Consider the following 16821-nt stretch of genomic DNA (forward strand, 5'->3'; position numbering starts at 1 on the left):
CTTCTAGGTGCCGGGGACCCAGCATCCATTCTGAGTCATCAAAGCTGCAACCCAGGCTGACTCTACTCTCAGGCTGTGTGGCTTTACATAAGTTACTTAACTCCTCTCAGAGTTTGTTTTCCTGTCTGTAAGGTAGAGACACAGCCTCCTTCGCAGGGTATTCATAAGGATCCAGTGCAGTAATGTGTGCACGGGTTTCCGCACAGAACATCAGCCACCCTGAAATGCTAAATCTGAGGCCTCTCCCCTTTTTGTTGGAACTGCTTATCTCTGTCTCTCCCGCCTATTCTGATGGGCCAGGATGGAGCCATAGATCAGACACAGGTAGACCCCAAATGGAGGGTGTGGGTCTGTGTGTGTATCAAACAGATTCCTGAACCCTAATTCTGGCCTAGGGAATCAGATCAGCAGGGTTGCTGCGTACTTTCTGATTTCAGAAACTTCCAAATATGATCACATTTCACCTGAAATATAGGCAGGTCGGGTATTATGACCTGCATCACATAATAAAGGCGGTGGAGATCAGAGAGACAATAATTTGCCCAAAGTCACGCAGTAAATTGAGAAGCCAGAACGAGAACAGAACCAGTGTTGTTTCTGCAGCACCAGCATCTCCCAAGATGTGTTGGCAGAACACTCATAAAGGAGACTAATACATGCTTCGTTAACATTGGATTCTGTTGGTAATTTGGCTTGGGAAATACTGGAGCTAAGAGATGCTTCAGTGGTGTTCTTGTTGAAGAAGATTGGAGCCTGTAAGGCACCAGCGTGCTGGAGGCTCCAGGAGCAGGTGGGACTCGCCCTGGCTTCTCTCCTGCGCGGATCCCCGGGGCTCCACCGTGACGCGCTCTCCTGGGGCCAAGCTCGGTAGTGCAGTTTACGAGAACACGTGAGCCCTTGGCTCCTTCCCCAGGCCCTGAGGAAGTACTGGGGCCTTCCTTCTCTTCTGTGTCCATCCCCCTCCATGTGGACCCACCCTAGGGTGAGGGATGTGGGCCAGCAAGTGCTCCAGGAGCCCAAGGACAAGCCTGACCCCTGAGCCCATCTCTGTGCACTTCAGTAGCAACGTTACAGCTGTATCTCCCCCGTCTTCAGAAGAGCCTTCAGCTGGAGCAAAGGAATTAAACCCTGAGAGGCACGTTACTGTGACTCCTTGATTCCTATTATGATGAATCCGAGGTGTTGAAAATGCATTCTCTGGCACCTGTACTAAGGTAAAACATCGCTCCTACTGTAATCTGTCCTGTTACCCACATGGCACTTGGCCAGCTGTGCTAAGCGCTGGACTTGGGAAAGCTGAAGTGAGATTTGGGAGCCCCCAGGGCCGAGCACAGAATGAAACACCATTTGAATGAACCGGTGGAGAACCTCAGATCCTTGGGTCCACAGGCTTGAGGGCCGGGCAGGGAAGGGCTCCGCTGCCCTTACCTCCCCCTTCGGAGTCCCCTCAACTGCCACCACTCCCCGCGCTCTTCACTTGGCTCAGCGCCAGACAGAATGAGCGCGGTGCTGTAATTCGTCGTGTGCCCACCTTAGATCACGAAGATACTGGGGCAGAGAGAGGAGGACAAAGGACCACTTGTTGGCAAAGACTGAGAGAGGGCCTTTTAGAAAGCAGTGGCCGTGGCTTGGAGAAGAAATGTGGGAAACGAGCTTCTGTCTGTTCCTTCTGGCTTTCCTCAAAAAAAGAAGTGTGAGCTCAGCTCAGGCTGGATTGAAAACTGATGCCTCTAGAGACTTAAAAGGCCTTCAAGCTCAGAGGTTGAAAAGTCCAGTGTTCAAGGGACCTGGGTGGTAATTTACGTGCATGAAGGGGCTGGATGCGGGCGATGGGGAGTGGTGGTGACCAGGGCACACCTGAGATTCTGTGTCTCACCTGAAGGGGGCACTTGCTGCCTGTAGGACTCGGGGCCTGCTGTGGCTATTCTGATTTTTCAAGAAAGGCCAGACATTTTAAACGTGAAATCCCCTAATTTTTAAGTGTTGAATCTAATTCAGATTATCGTATCAATACTGTGTGGGCCACAGAAAAGGCATCTGAGGGCTGGGCTTGGTTAGAAACTGCAGATCTAAATAAATCCTACAGCCCCACGCACTTTTTTTTCCTGACTGTTTTACAATCACAAGAAATCACTAGCACGGAGGATGCCCTGAGTGTAACAGAGGCTTAAAAATTGAGTTCTTTTAGACAAGCTGAAGAGTTGAGTCCGGTGTTGGAATCTGGGCTGAGTGCTTAGGGTTTGGGTGGATTGCCAGCTGCACAGCATGGTCTGCTTCAACGGCATTTGAACATGGGAATGGCCACCTGGCCGGGCAGAAGTGCTCCCTTTCGTGGATAACCTCAGCATGTGCCCAGCGCAGCTGTACTTGTCAAAGTCCTTCCTTTTATTTCTCTGACCCGCCCCGGAAGCACGCCCAACTGCCTTTTGGTCACCCCAAGGCTGATTTAGGTCAGGGAAGGTCCCTGGGGGCGGGGTTAGCTGGAGGCAAGCCCACCCACATCTGCTGTTCCTACCAGAGCCTTGGCACTTCTGACGCCTGCCTTTTTAGGAAACTGAGGCCCAGAGAAGAGGCGGGCCTGGCCTAGGGCGCTTCCAATCATTCAAAACTGCGAAGGGTCCGGAACTACCGTCAGTGATTCTGTTTCAACGCCTTGCGATGTCATTGCTGAATTAGCCCAGTCTCAGGCTCCTGATGTTCTGAACTCGTGGCTGCCAGGCGCTGCCCGCTCACGGGGCCCTGCAGACTGAAGGATCTGATCAGACTGGGGTCTCTGCCTCCCCCTCAGCCCCTCCTTCCTGGCTCCCCTCCTCTGGGTTTGAAAACCAAAGGTGTGAAGAAGAAGGAGCCTGTTGCTTTCAGAAAGGGGCTTTTACAATCACACTTGCCACATAGGAGGTCAGAGAAAGGTGGGCCTGGCTCTTCGGAACGGCTTTGAGAAAACTTCCCCAATGGAGGCGAGATGGTATGGGCAGGGCCAGGCTGGAGGGAGGGCAGTGTCCCCCCATGAACCTCTCAAGGGGGCCCCGTTCATCCAGGCTGGCACCTGTGGCCCTTTCCTCGGGCCCTATGAGGCTCTGTTTTTTTTTGTTTTTTTTGAGGCTCTGTTTTTGTTTTTGTTTTTGTTTTTGTTTTGTTTTTTTGCAGTACATGGGCCTCTCACTGTTGTGGCCTCTCCCGTTGCGGGAGGCTCTGTCTTTAAGGAAGACATATGTGGGGACAAAGGAGAGGGCCTTCCTATGAAAAGGATGAAACGTGTGAGGGAGAGAAGACTCAGAAGCTGGAGTTGTGAGAAGGAGGTGTTTAAGGCCAGCCCAAGTCCATTCAAATTCCAGAGAAGTCTAAGGAGGGCTATTTTTATGGTTTTTTAATTCTCCTGTGTGAGTTAGGAAGGGCTGCCTGAGATGGAGGGGGTACAGCGTCCTAGGGAGCACCAGGGAGGCACCGAAGTCGCTGAAAATTCCTGTCCCCGCGCCCCCCAGTGTCACCAGGTTGGCAGGTGGCAGCACCTTGAGTAGGACTGGGGGGAAAGCAGGCCCTTCATGTTTTGAGGGATTCAGCGGAAAGCTGCCAACCCATGGACACAGATTCTCGGGGAGGAAGGGCCCCCTGGTCGGGACCCAGCGCTCCAGCTCTAGCCTGGGAGTGTCAGTTCCGTGTTCTGAGTGGCTGAGGGCTGTAATCTCAGGGGCCTGAGCAGGGAGCACCCGGATGGGCCCATCCCCACTCCGGGGACCACGGCAGCCTTTACAGCTATCTGGACAGAAAAAGCAAATCCAAGTGGATACCAGTGTTATGGATTGAATGTTTCCCCCCGACATCTCTATGTTGAAACCCTACCTCCCAATGTGATGGCATTTGGGAGTGGGGCCTTTGGGAGGTAATTAGGTTTAGATGTGGTCCTGAGGGTGTGGCCTCCATGGTGGGGTTAGTGTCCTCATAAGAAGAGAGAGGCCAGAGCCTCCTCTCCATGTGCACTCACCAAGGAAAGGCCACATAAGCACATAGCAAGAAGGTGGCCGTCTACAAGCCAGGAAGGGGGTCCTCACCAAGAACTGAACTGATTAGCACTTTGATCTTGGACCTCCAGCCTCCAGACTGTGAGTCATACCTGTCTGTTGTTTAAGCACCCAGTCTGTGGTGTTTTCTTATAGCTCCTGAGCCAACTAAGACAACCAGTATTATGGGTCTGACTGTGTACAATCCTCGTGCAGTGGGCCACTCAGACCCCAGGAGCTCATCAGATGGGTGCAAAGTCAGACGGACCCACCCATGGGACCGTGGAAACCCTGCCTGGGGTGTCTTCTACTTCATTAAAAAAATTGTTATTTAGTTTTATTTTCACAATTCAAAGGCAGGAGGGGCTAAAGAAGGGAGACGTTTGATTTTCAGCTAACTCCCCAGGTGAATGTCGGTGAGTCAAGAGACACATGATTTCTCTCTACCCAAGTTTCTGGTATTCATACAATTTTAAGTGTCATTTCCACAGGTTTTTTTGGTTTGTTTGCTCTGGTTCCCTGTCTATTTCCCTATGATCCAGGGCTGTAACATGTGAGCAGGGTGAGAGCAGCTCAGACACGAGGGTCGATGCTGTGCCCTCCCTGAACTCTGAGAGCCGGTGAGGGAGGTCTCCTGACCTCAGTGCCCCAGGTTTGGGGCTTTGAAAAACCAGGAACCTGGGAAGGTGTGTGGTGGTGACCACATGCTCCCGATTACTTGCCTGTCGGGACAAATAATCTTGCTGGATGTTGGGCCCCATCTTGGAAAGTGAGGGGGGAGGGAAAGAGATGTGGCAAAGATGGGACCCACCACAGATAGACTTTGAGTGAAGGGAGGGAAGAAAAGGTTGAGAGAATTCACCTAACCTGGGAGGGCACATAGATGGGGAAAAAAAGAAAAGAAAAAAAGACAGGAAAAAGGGAAAATCCTGCTTTCATAAAGCACTTGAGGACTGTTTGCAGAGGCACCTTTGATAAAATCAGGGCAAACTCTCTTCTCTTTGCCATAACTTAATTGATTAGAACTTCAAGACAGACACAGTCAAAAAGGTTTTCAACAAAGTACCTCCATTGTCTACTTAACATTAAGAAGCAACCCTGCATCACCCTCGCAGATGTGCCCCTGCAGGTGGGCCCTCCCTGGTCCAGCCCGCGGACACGGCCTCCTGGGAAGGAAGGGGCTGCAGGCGCACAGTATGCACCTCATGTGGTTGACCCGTCCAAGTGTTAAGGGGGCACGAGCCTTGGCAGACAGCCCCCAAGCCACCTCCGCCTTCTGCAGGGCTGTCTGCCAGGGCCACGGGAGCCCCAGGGGAGGGTTCTGAGCCAGCTGGGCCAGGGGAGCCAGGGTCCCCTCGACACTGGGGTGACAGGAAGCAGGGAGTACGGTGGACATTGGGGATCGAGCTGGCCCTGGAATCGGAGACTCCCCCCCTCCAGACTTGTCTGGGACCACTGAGCTTACTAACAGGGCAAACTCCCGACCCACTTCCAGACCCATTTTTCTCAGCTATAAAACTAGAAAAAATATTGTCAATCCTACTCCCTTCACAGGATTGTCACGAAGACCAAAGCTAATGGGATACTGTTAGTTGAAAGCATTTTTGCAAAGTCAAGAAAGTGTGAGGAAATGTGTGTCACCACCTCGGTCACTTTCCCCTGTGAACACTCTAGTTTGCCAATGTCTTTTTAAAAACGGAGCCGGAGCCTGTGCTCCGCAACGGGAGAGGCCACAGCAGTGAGAGACCCGCGTACCCCGCCCCCCCAAAAAAAAAGGATATACAGTACAACACAGGGAATATAGCCAATATTTTATAATAAATATCAATGAGTATAACCTTTAAAAATTGTGAATCACTATACTGTACACCTGTAACGTATAATATTGTACATCAAATATACTTCAATTTAAAAAATAAAAATTAAATTAAAAAAAAATGAGCCCTGGGCTCTGGGTACCACCTGACCAGAGCATAGCTCAGGGGGACACTCGGATTTGCATTTTTACTTTGTGAGATTCTCTTATCTGGTACCTGCTCAGATTTTCTTTTTGTTTTTAACTGAGAAGGGAAACTTCAGCTGTTAATTTCTATCTGTTGTCTTGTTAGTTTGTATCTAATAGTTTCTCATTAGATTGAATCTGTTCAGCCTGGGAAAATGTTTCTGGACATTGAGAGCTAACCTTCTTACAGGACTTTTTAATGTGCCAGAGTGAACTCTCTCCACGGCTTCTCACTTGATCTTCGCAACCTCCTACAAGATAGATACTCTGATTATGCCCATTTTAAAGGTGGAGAAACTGATGCTCAAGCAAGGTAAGCAACTTGCCCAAAGACACGTGGCTAGTAGGTGATGAAAACTAGGACTCAAGCCCAGATAATGTGACGTGAGCCCACGCTGTCCATCTCTGGTGCCTTCCTGATTCTCACAGCATATCACCTAATGTGTCCTCAGTAAAGGTGAATAGCTGCCTTTGGTGTTTCATTCATGTGAATGATGAAAACAGGTTAGACAGGGTCTGGCCAAGAAACAGCCCCATGGGACAGCCCCAGAGACCCCCTCTCCCAGGATGGCCTCAGCCCCCAGCAGCAGCCTCTGAGCCTCTTGTTGAGTGGACTTCCAGCCCACATAAAGGCAGAAGAAGAGATGGGAACAATTTCGTCAAGTCAAGCCCTGCAATTAGAAACAAAAAGAAATTAAGTTATTTTGACGTGTGACTTTTTCTTGTTAATTTCAAATAGGCTCCCAATATACATCCATCTCCTAAATAATCCATTCTAGAATTTTACTGGAGAGCAACATCTATTTAGGGAGTGTAATTGATGAACATTTTACTCTCATTTTTCCCCTCTTGAAAATTAGGACATTTGCTTGTGTCTGGTTTTCTGGGATTGTTCATTTTCCTTAATCCCTTTCACTCACTCGCTCATTCATTCACTCAACACATTTATGGAGCACCTGCCATGTGCCAGGCACTGGGCTAGGCACGAGGGGGGAGTCAGACAGGCAGCCAGCAATTCTGCTTTCACATCAGGGGTAACAGGTGAGTTTGGTCTGGGCCTGGAGATGTGAACTCCCAAAGGGGCCGCTGCCTGCCCTCCTGCTGTGGCCTTCCTGCTGAGAACTCTGCTGCCCCTCTGCCCCGGAATATTCCTGACCTGGCTGCCCCAGACACAACCCTGCAGTCCTTTTGCTATTCTCTGCATTGGGGGTGAACCTCAGGTCTCTCTGAGCTTTGTCTCTCTGATGCTTTTACAGAAATCTGTTCCTCTTGACTTCACTTAAAGTCATCTGCCTTTCTGACTTGCGGCTTCTGTCTTTTGTCTCTTTAAATGTTGAAATCCTCAGAAGCATCCAAGATGTTTGAGTGTTTCGGATGACTCATCTTCCCGTTCCTGTGGTGGTTTCTGTTTTTTATCAGTTGGGATTTAAGGAGGAGGAGCAGATCTTGAGCGATGAGGAGGCACCTCTGCCCTTCTGAAGGGAGCAGACTCCAAGATGTGAGAGCGCTGCTTCCCGGGTGTGGGGCTCTGCCGGGGTTTACAGATATGGAGAAGCACACGACTTTATCTGCTCTAGCTCACCGAGTTTTCTCCAGACCTCACTGAGCTGTCTCGAGGGTCACATGTGGTAAATAGACAAAGGAGGTCAGCGCTGAACGGACAGCTCTCCCGAATCCTGCGCCTGCGGAGCCTCTCCAGACAAACCGGACTGAGGAGAGACGCCCTAGTGACGAGATGCTAATTTTGCATGTCTCTTTCCCAGGGTGCTCAGCAGTGCTTCTGATTCTTGCTGTTAAATACATTTATGCTACTTATTGATAAATGGATGTTTGGGGGGAATCGTTAGAGGATGCATGTGACACATACTGTAAATGTTATCATTCATAAACGCCAACTGAAATATCACTGTAAGGTAAAAATGAACAAATACTTGGGCTTTAAATAGTGCACGCAGATCGTTCTCGTTTCGGCTGGTCCGAAGGTAGTGAGTTATCTCAATTGATTGTTCACAGTCAGTTACAGATCGAACTCCTCGTTCTACTCTTTCCCCCCTTCTCACTACTGCACTTGACTAGTCTTTTGTAGAGCTGCCCCCTTTTTAAGTGTTAAACATGTTGCTCTTGTTTTTATCTTAATGTGAAAAATTTGGAAGTTAACACTGTTTTGTCACTGAGATAAGAGCTGGAAATACAAAAAAGAATTTTAGAATAGCCCTTTCTCTCCAGAAGCTAACAATAAATTTGGGGAAACCCATCACAGAACCCTCCTGTGCCCCAACACACACATATAGATAGGGTAAAGATAGTATATATTCTAAGAGGTCAAGGAAAGGAAATGGGGTAATGGGGTGGGGGGTGAATAAGGATTTTATTTTTCCCACTTTTTAGTGGAGTGGGGTTTTATTTAATTTTTACATTCTTTAAATCATTTGCAAAAAAAGGAAATCGTCCTTAAAGATATGTAAGGATTTTTAAATGTTTTGAATATCAACAGGATGAGAGATTAATATTTGATAATACAACACTTAATAGACAAAATTAGGAGACATTTCAAAGTTAACAATACTGTTAAGTTCTGAAGATAGAGATATGAACATTCTCAAAACATGTTGGAGGAGGAAAAACCAAGTCCAAGAGTCTGGAAATAGAGAAGAGAATGGGAGAAGGGCAGAGTATATTGTGGGACTCCCGGGTGGGGCCTTGGAGCCACTTTCTCATCTTGGTTCTGCCTTTACTCTCTCGTGTAACCTTGAGAAAGCCATTCAGCCAGCTTCATCCATCTGAAACTGGGGGTCATAACAGTGATCTTCCTAGCCCTTTGCTAGATGGAAATGTAAATTCCTAACAGCATCGGAAGCAAGGCATAGTACTGTGTAACTATCACAGATGTGTGTATAATAAAGGAGACTATTCCACTAAAATCATCTTGTTTCGCTGACCTCACAGAGAGGTAAGGCGGTGTTAGGAGTACCACCGTCAGGAAGCCAGGGTTCCCTGTGTGGGTTCTCAGTCTGTATCCTGTGCCCTTTCTTGTGCACCCGACTGCTTCCTCGGTAATGGGCATACCCTTAGAAGGCGAACCACCTTAATCACAGTGGACTGTTCAAGCCAATTGATGATGCTATGATCGTACACCAGCAGTTGACACACGACTGTTGTATCTGAGGAATAGCGATAATAAGCGATCCTGCAAGAGAATAAGAGCCGATGGCCACAGTCAATGTTCTGTATGTGCCAAAGAAAACTCTTACGTTTGTTTTGTATTTTATAAGGTGCAAGGTATTTTCAAATATTATTTGTTTTATTTAATATTCTTTGCAACCCAGTCAGGAGAGTATGGCAGACATTAGCATTTTACAAATGAGGAAACTGAATTTCTGAGAGGTCACACGGGCAGCTCAAGGTCAGCCAGAGTTCATAGTTCATGACTTGCAGGACCAGAAAATCCTATCTTTCTTCTTCAATAGTTCTCCCTGCTACTGCAAGATGAAAAACGGACAAAAAACAATGACAATAAATCCATAAAACCAATTGCTGTGGTGTCCTGGTCAATAGAAGCACTGCAAAAAAATGAAAAATTTAAAAAAACATAGGTAGATAGATGGACAGATAATAAATGAGACAGATGGACAAGGAGAGAGGGAGAGAGATAAGTACTTGATGGAATAGTGTGACATGGACATTAAGAAACTAAGAAACTTGAGAGCAGAGTCAGTTTCTCCGACCTTAGGAAGGTCTCATTCCACAGGTGAGGGGACTCCACAATCCCATCAGTCTTGATGACATATGTATCCTGCCTCCAGAAGATTCCTAACCATGTGATAATAACTGCAAAGCAATAATGAATGGCCAACGAAACAATGAGGCCAGCCTAGATTCATACAATAACTCGAGAAAGGAAAGAGTTTGGGGTTAGTTCTTTCGTAAGACTTGTGTGACTAAGATAGGGTTGCCAGATAAAATACAGGATGCCTAGTCAAATTTGAATTTCAGATAAGTCTTACTATATAAGTATACCCCCAGTATTGCAAGGTATATCCTGCTATCATTGCAGACACCACAGTTTGAAGCCAAAATATCCTTGATTTGCAAAAGCCCGCATTTCCCCCCGCCAATACCCAAATCTTTACGTTTTATTAGAAAAGCAAAGCTTAGTGGACCCAGGACTTAAGGCAGTACAATGAACCTCTTGCTCTCTCTCCTTCACACCTAAGGCACCTAAACCTCTGGCTCTCCTTTTTCTCAAGGAACAATCCGGAGACAAGGGGACCTCCTTTCCGGCGTCCTCCGTGCAGACTCATGAACGGGGCATCTGCTGCGGTCCATTAGTCATCCTCGCCGGCAGGTGGGCGTGCACAGTGCATTTTCTGGTGTGTTTAAGAAACGGACTTAGCTGTAAGATAAAAAAACAAAGAGAAAAAGAAAATCTTTTAAGACTAATTCTCCATTTGCCCCAGGCGGTAAAAGGCCAGTCAAGTGAAGCAGTGGGAGTGGAGAAGGAACAAAGAAATCTGTAACTGGCTGTGATCAATTAATTGTAAGCACCACTGCACGCGGACCAGCCGAAATAAAACTGCCCACCGCTGCTTATATAAAGGTCTAGAATTGCATCTCTTCTACACTTATGGTGATTATCTATAGGCGGGGGTTTCTTTTTAAACGCACAAACATACACCTCATATATCAACCGTATATTTAAAACATAAAACCATTAAGCATAGGAACTTCGTCAAGAAAGGAGGCTTTTGCTCTTCAGTGGAATGCAAAAAGCTCCAGGCGGCCCTGCTAGAGCATTGTGGGTGATTTGCATGCAAAACGAGCCGCGGCCAAGGCGCCGAAACGCGAAGGTGGGTCCTGGCGGGTCTGTGAAGCGTGGGGAGTCTCCCGGTTTGTCTTAAGTCTCAAAGGGCCGGGGCGTTTGCGTGGGGCGGCCTCGCGCGGGCAGGTTCCGCTTCCCGGACCCCACGCCCCGCGTCTCGGGCTGGGATACAGGGAAATCGCCCGGGACGCACTGCGGGGCTTCACCCTCCCGAGCCGGGGTCTTCGGCCGGGAAGCCGAGCCGCCCCGGGCTCCCGACCTCCTGCCCGGGCGGCGGGGAGTTCCCGGCGCGCTGCGCCCCGCAGTCTCCGTGGTCATTGCCTCCTGTTCTCCGCAAGCGCCTTTGTTTTTAGGAGAACTGGGGACTGTCTGCTCTCCTGGAGGGAGATGGGGGGGCCTCCCTGTCCTCACAGAAAGGGAAACAGTGAATTTCGTCCCTGGCGGCTAAAACAAAAAATGTGTTTAATTAGCAGTGAGTTTTAAAAAATGATGCCTGGGAGAAATAAGGCGCATGGTAACTGCGGGCAGAAGACCGGGGCTGTGGGAACTTGCCTGGCTTTTCTCCCGCAGAGCGACCCCAGGGTCCTGGACCTCCAGCCCCGCACCACCGGCTGCACAGTCTTTTCAAAGTGCAAGTCCTTTTCCCCGTAGCTTTGAGGAGGGCGGGAGGGGGTCTTGTCGTACAGAAGCGAACAGTGAGAGCTGGGCGCGCAGGGCAGCTTTGGGGCAAGTCACTGTCAGGTTCAGTATCGGGGACCAACTACTGGACCCCCGGAGCGGGTCATTTTGAACACTTCTCTCTGTGCGTCAAAATTATTTTCAGTAATACTCATGTAATAATCACTGTTTCCTCTATTCGTCCTTTAGTTGTAAAACAAGCAAGTAACAATTTGAAAAAAGGAAGAAATGTCCATTCTAAAGATTTTGCCAAATTCAGTAAGATAAGTTCATGTATGAATTAAGATTTGCACTTACCAAATACAAATATTATACGGTGCAGTTCCTGCTGTGTCCCTGTTTTAAATAGTGTGTTTAAAATTTTATATTAAACAAATTCAAATTTAAAACCAATTTAAATCAATTTATTTGAAATTAAGCTTTAAAATTTATTAAATTAATTTAATTTTCAATTAAACGTTAAATAAATGAAAATTCCAAGTGGTGACATACAATGAAGTAACTCAAGTAATGTACTTTTTTCTGAAGAATCACTGTTCTCTGGTGTTTGGGGGTTTTTTCCCCCCTTTTTAAAATAGACTTTATTTTTAGGGCAGTTTTAAGTTCACAGCAAAATTGAGCAGTATATACGGAGATTTCCCATGGACTGGCTGCGACCACATAGGTACAGCCTCCCAACACTATCAACATCCTGAACCCGAGTGGTACATTTGTTACAACCCACAAATTTACACATCATTATCACCCAAAGTCCATAGTTTGCATTAGGGTTCACTCTTGGTGTTGTAAGTTCTATGGGTTGGGATAAATGTTTAATGACATGTATCAATCATTATAATATACAGAGTCGTTTCACTGCCCTAAAAATCCTCAGTGCTCCAGTATACCTCCCTCCCTTCCGCCTAACGCCTGGCAACCAGTGATCCTTTTACTGTCTCCATAGTCTTGCCTTTCCAGAGTGACATAGTTGGAATTATACAGCATATAGACTTTCACATTGGCTTCTCTCACTTAGTAATATGCCTTTAAGTTTCTTCCATGGCTTTTCATGGCTTGATAGCTTATTCCTTTTTAGTGCTTACTAATATTTCATTGTTTGAATATGCCACAGTTTATCCATTTACCTACAGAGGGACATTTTCCAAGTTGTGGCAATTATGAATAAAGCTGCTGTAAACATCTGTGTGCAGGTTTTTGTGTGGACATAAGTTTTCAACTCCTTTGGGTAAATACCAAGGAGCATGATGTTGGATCACATAGTTAGAGTATGTTTATTTTTGTAAGAAATTGCCAAACTCTTCCAAAGTTGATGTACCATTTTGCATTCCCACCAGCAGTGGATGAGAATTCCTGTTGCTTCACATCCTCACCAGCATTTGGTGTTGTCAGTGTTTTGGATTTGGACCATTCTAACAGGTGTGTAGTAGTGTCTTGCTGTTTTAATTTGCAATTCTCTAATGACGTATGATGTTGAGCATCTTTTCATATATGCTTATTTGCCATGTGTATATCTTCTTTGGTGAGGTGTCTGTTTGGGTCTTTTGCCCATTTAAAAATTGAATTGTTTGCTTTCTTATTGTTGGACTTTAAGAGTTGGACTTTGGATAGCAGTCCTTTATCAGATGAATGTCTTTTGCAAATATTTTCTCCTAGCCTATGGCTGGTCTCCTCATTCTCTTGATAGTGTCTTTCCCAGAGCAGAAGTGTTTAATTTTAATGAAGTCCAGCTTATCAATGATTTGTTTCAAGGATCATGCCTTTGATGTCGTGTCTAAAAAGTCATCATCATCCTTAAGGTCACCTAGATTTTTTTCCTGTGTTATCTTCTAGGAGTTTTATAGTTTTGCATTTTACATTTAGGTCTATGATCCTTTCTTTAAAAAATTGAAGTGTAGTTGATTTACAATGTTGTGTTAGTTTCTGGTATACAGCAAAGTGATTCATATATATATTAGATTCTTTTCCATTATTATTTATTACAAGGTATTGAATATAGTTCCCTATGCTATACAGTAAGACCTTGTTATCTGTTTTATATATAGTTGTATGTATCTGCTAATCCCAAACTCCTTATTTATCCCTCACCCCACTTTCCCCTTTGGTAACCGTAAGTTTGTTTTCTATGTCTGTGAGTCTGTTTCTGTTTTGTAAATAGTTCACTTGTATCAGTTTTTTTAGGCTCCACATATAAGTGATATGATATTTGTCTTTCTCTGTCTTACTTCACTGAGTATGATCATCTCCAGGTCCATCTAGGATCCATTTTGAGCTAATTTTTGTGAAGGGCATAAACTGTGTCTAGATTTATTTTTTCGCATATGGATGGATGTCCAGCTGTCCCAGTACCGTTTGTTAAAAAGGCTGTTTTTCTCTATTGTATTGCCTTTGCTCCTTATTCAAAAATCTGTTGACTATATTTATGTGGATCTATTTCTGGGCTCTCTATTCTGTTCCATGGATCTACTATTTGTTTATTCTTTTGCCACTATCACACTATCTTGATTACTACAGCTTTATAGTAAGTCTTGAAGTCAGGTAGTGTCAGTTCTGACTTTGTTCTCCTCCTTTAATATTATGTTGGCTATTCTGGGTCTTTTGCCTCTCTAAATAAACTTTAGAATTAGTTTGTTGATATCCACAAAATAACTGGCTGCAATTTTCATGGGATTGTGTTAAATCTGTATATCAAGTTGTAAAGAACTGACATCTTGGCAATAGTGGGTCTTCCTATCCATGAACATAAAATATATTTCCATTTATTTAGTTCTTTGATTTCTTTCATCAGAGTTTTATAGTTTTCTTCATATAGATATTGTAATACTTTGTTATGTTTATAACTAAGTATTTAATTTTGGGGGGTGCTAATGTAAATGGTATTATGTTTTTAATTTCAAATTCCACTTATTCATTGCTGATAAATAGGAAAGTGATTGACTTCTGTATATTAACTTGGTATCCTGCAACCTTTCTAAAATCGCTTATTTGTTCCAGGAGTTTTTTTGTTGATTCTTTCAGATTTTCTACATAGATGATCATATAATCTGTGAACAAAGGCCATTTTATTTCTTTTTTCCCAATCTGTATGTTTTATTTCCTTTTCTTGTCTTATTGTATTAGGACTTCCACTATAATATTAAAAAGGACTAGCAAGGGACTTCCCTAGTGGTCCAGCGGTTAAGAATCCGCCTGCCAATTCAGGGGACACGGGTTCGAGTCTTGGTCCGGGAAGATCCCACGTGTCACAGAGCAACTAAGGCCGTGTGCCACAACTGCTGAGCCTATGGTCTAGAGCCCCCGGGGCCACAGCTACTGAGCCCTCGTGCCTAGAGCCCATGCTTCTCAACAAGAGGGGGCACCACAGTGAGAAGCCCCCGCTGGCTGCAACTAGAGAAACCCCGGGCACAGCAACGAAGACCCAACACAACCAAAAATAATAAAAATAAATAGATTTTTTAGAAAAAAGGACTAGTGAGAGGAAACATCCTTGTTTAGTTCCTGATTTTAGCAGGAAAGCTTCAAGTTTCTCACCATTAAGTATGATGTTAACTGTACATTTCTTGTAGCTGTTCTTTATCAAGTTGATGAAATCCCCCTCTATTTCTAGATTGCTGAAAGTTTTTATCGTGAATGGATGATGGATTTTGTTAAATGCTTTTTCTGCATCTATTGATATAGTCACGTGACTTTTCTTCTTTAGCCTAATATTACATTAATTGATTTTCAAATGTTGAACCAGCCTCTCATACATAGAATAAATCCCACTTGTTCATTGTGTCTAATTATTTTTATACATTGTTGGATTCAATTTGCTAGTATTTTGTTGAAGTATTTTGCATCTATGTTCATAAGAGATGTTGGTTTGTTTCTTTTCTTGTGATATCTTTGGTTTTGGTATTAGGGCAATGCTGGTCTCATAGAATGACTTACAAAGTATTCTCTCTACTTCTATCTTCTGGAAGAGATTATAGAGAATTGGTATAATTTCTTCTTTAAATGTTTGGTAGAATTCACCAGTAAACCCATTTGGGCCTGGTGCTTTCTGCTTCAAAAGGTTACTAATTATTGATTCAATTTCTTTAAAAGATATAGGCCTATTCAGATTGTCTATTTCTTGTATGAGTTTTGGGAGATTGTGTCTTTGAAGGAATTGGTCCATTTCATCTAGGTTATCAAACTGTGGACATAGAGTTGTTTACAACACTCCTTTTAATGTCCATAGGCTCTGTAATGATGTCCCCTGTTTCATTTTTGATATAAGTAATTTACATCTCCTCTCTTTTGTTCTTAGTTAGCCTTGCTAAAGGCTTATTGATTTTATTGATCTTTTCAAAGAACCAGCTTTTGGTTTTGTTGATATACTCTATTGATTTCCTATTTTCAATTTCAGTGATTTCTGCTTTAATATTTATTATTTCTTTTCTTTTGCTTACTTTGGATTTAATTTACTCTTCTTTTTTTAGTTTCCTAAGGTGGAAGCTTAGTTGATTGATTTTAGATCTTTCTTCTTTTCTAATATATACATTCAATGCTATAAATTTCCCTCTAAGCACTGCTTTCCCTGCATCTCACCTAAGCTCCCACATGGCCTGTGGCATGGCCAAAATAAATAAATAAAAGCTTAAAAAAATAAAACTTAAAACAAGGGCAATGGCAGCAATCTGTGGACTAGAAGGATGAGATGAGATGACCACCTGACCTCTAATGTCATCTGTTGGAAGTAGAGTCTAAAGCTTTGGCTCTCTTATGGGAAGTCTACAGCAGTGGTCCCCAACCTTTTTGGCACCAGGGACCGGTTTCGTGGAAGGCAGTTTTTCCATGGATGGGGGAGGGGGTGGTTCAGGCAGTAATGCAAGTGATGGGGAGCAATGGGGAGCGGCAGAGCTTGCTCTCCCGCTACTCACCTCCTGCTGTATGGTCCAGTTCCTAACAGGCCTCAGACCAGGTGGACCGGGGGTTGGGGACCCCTGGTCTGCAGGAGCTGATTCAGCCCAAACAAGCTGTGGGCTGGCCTTGGTTGTGCCAACACCTGCCTCTCTCAGAGACTCTGAGAAAGTCATAGGAGACAGTCCCTGGAAGCTTCAGATGGAGGACTGACGAAAGCCCCGTGTGCGCGATGCCCACAGACATAGTGCCAGCGTAAAGTTGGGGGAGGTGGACAGAGGCAGGGAAATGTTCATCTGAGGCATTTCCAAAGAAGCTGGGGTGTGAGATATTTATTAGGATTCAATACTTGTGAAAGGAAAGGGAGAGAACAGGATTGGGTAGAGGGAGAACTTGAACTACAATACAGACGCAATAGCCAGCAAGCAAGTACTGAGCTCTGG

Source organism: Physeter macrocephalus, chromosome 5, assembly GCF_002837175.3.
Source record: "Physeter macrocephalus isolate SW-GA chromosome 5, ASM283717v5, whole genome shotgun sequence".
Classification (NCBI taxonomy): Eukaryota; Metazoa; Chordata; class Mammalia; order Artiodactyla; family Physeteridae; genus Physeter; species Physeter macrocephalus.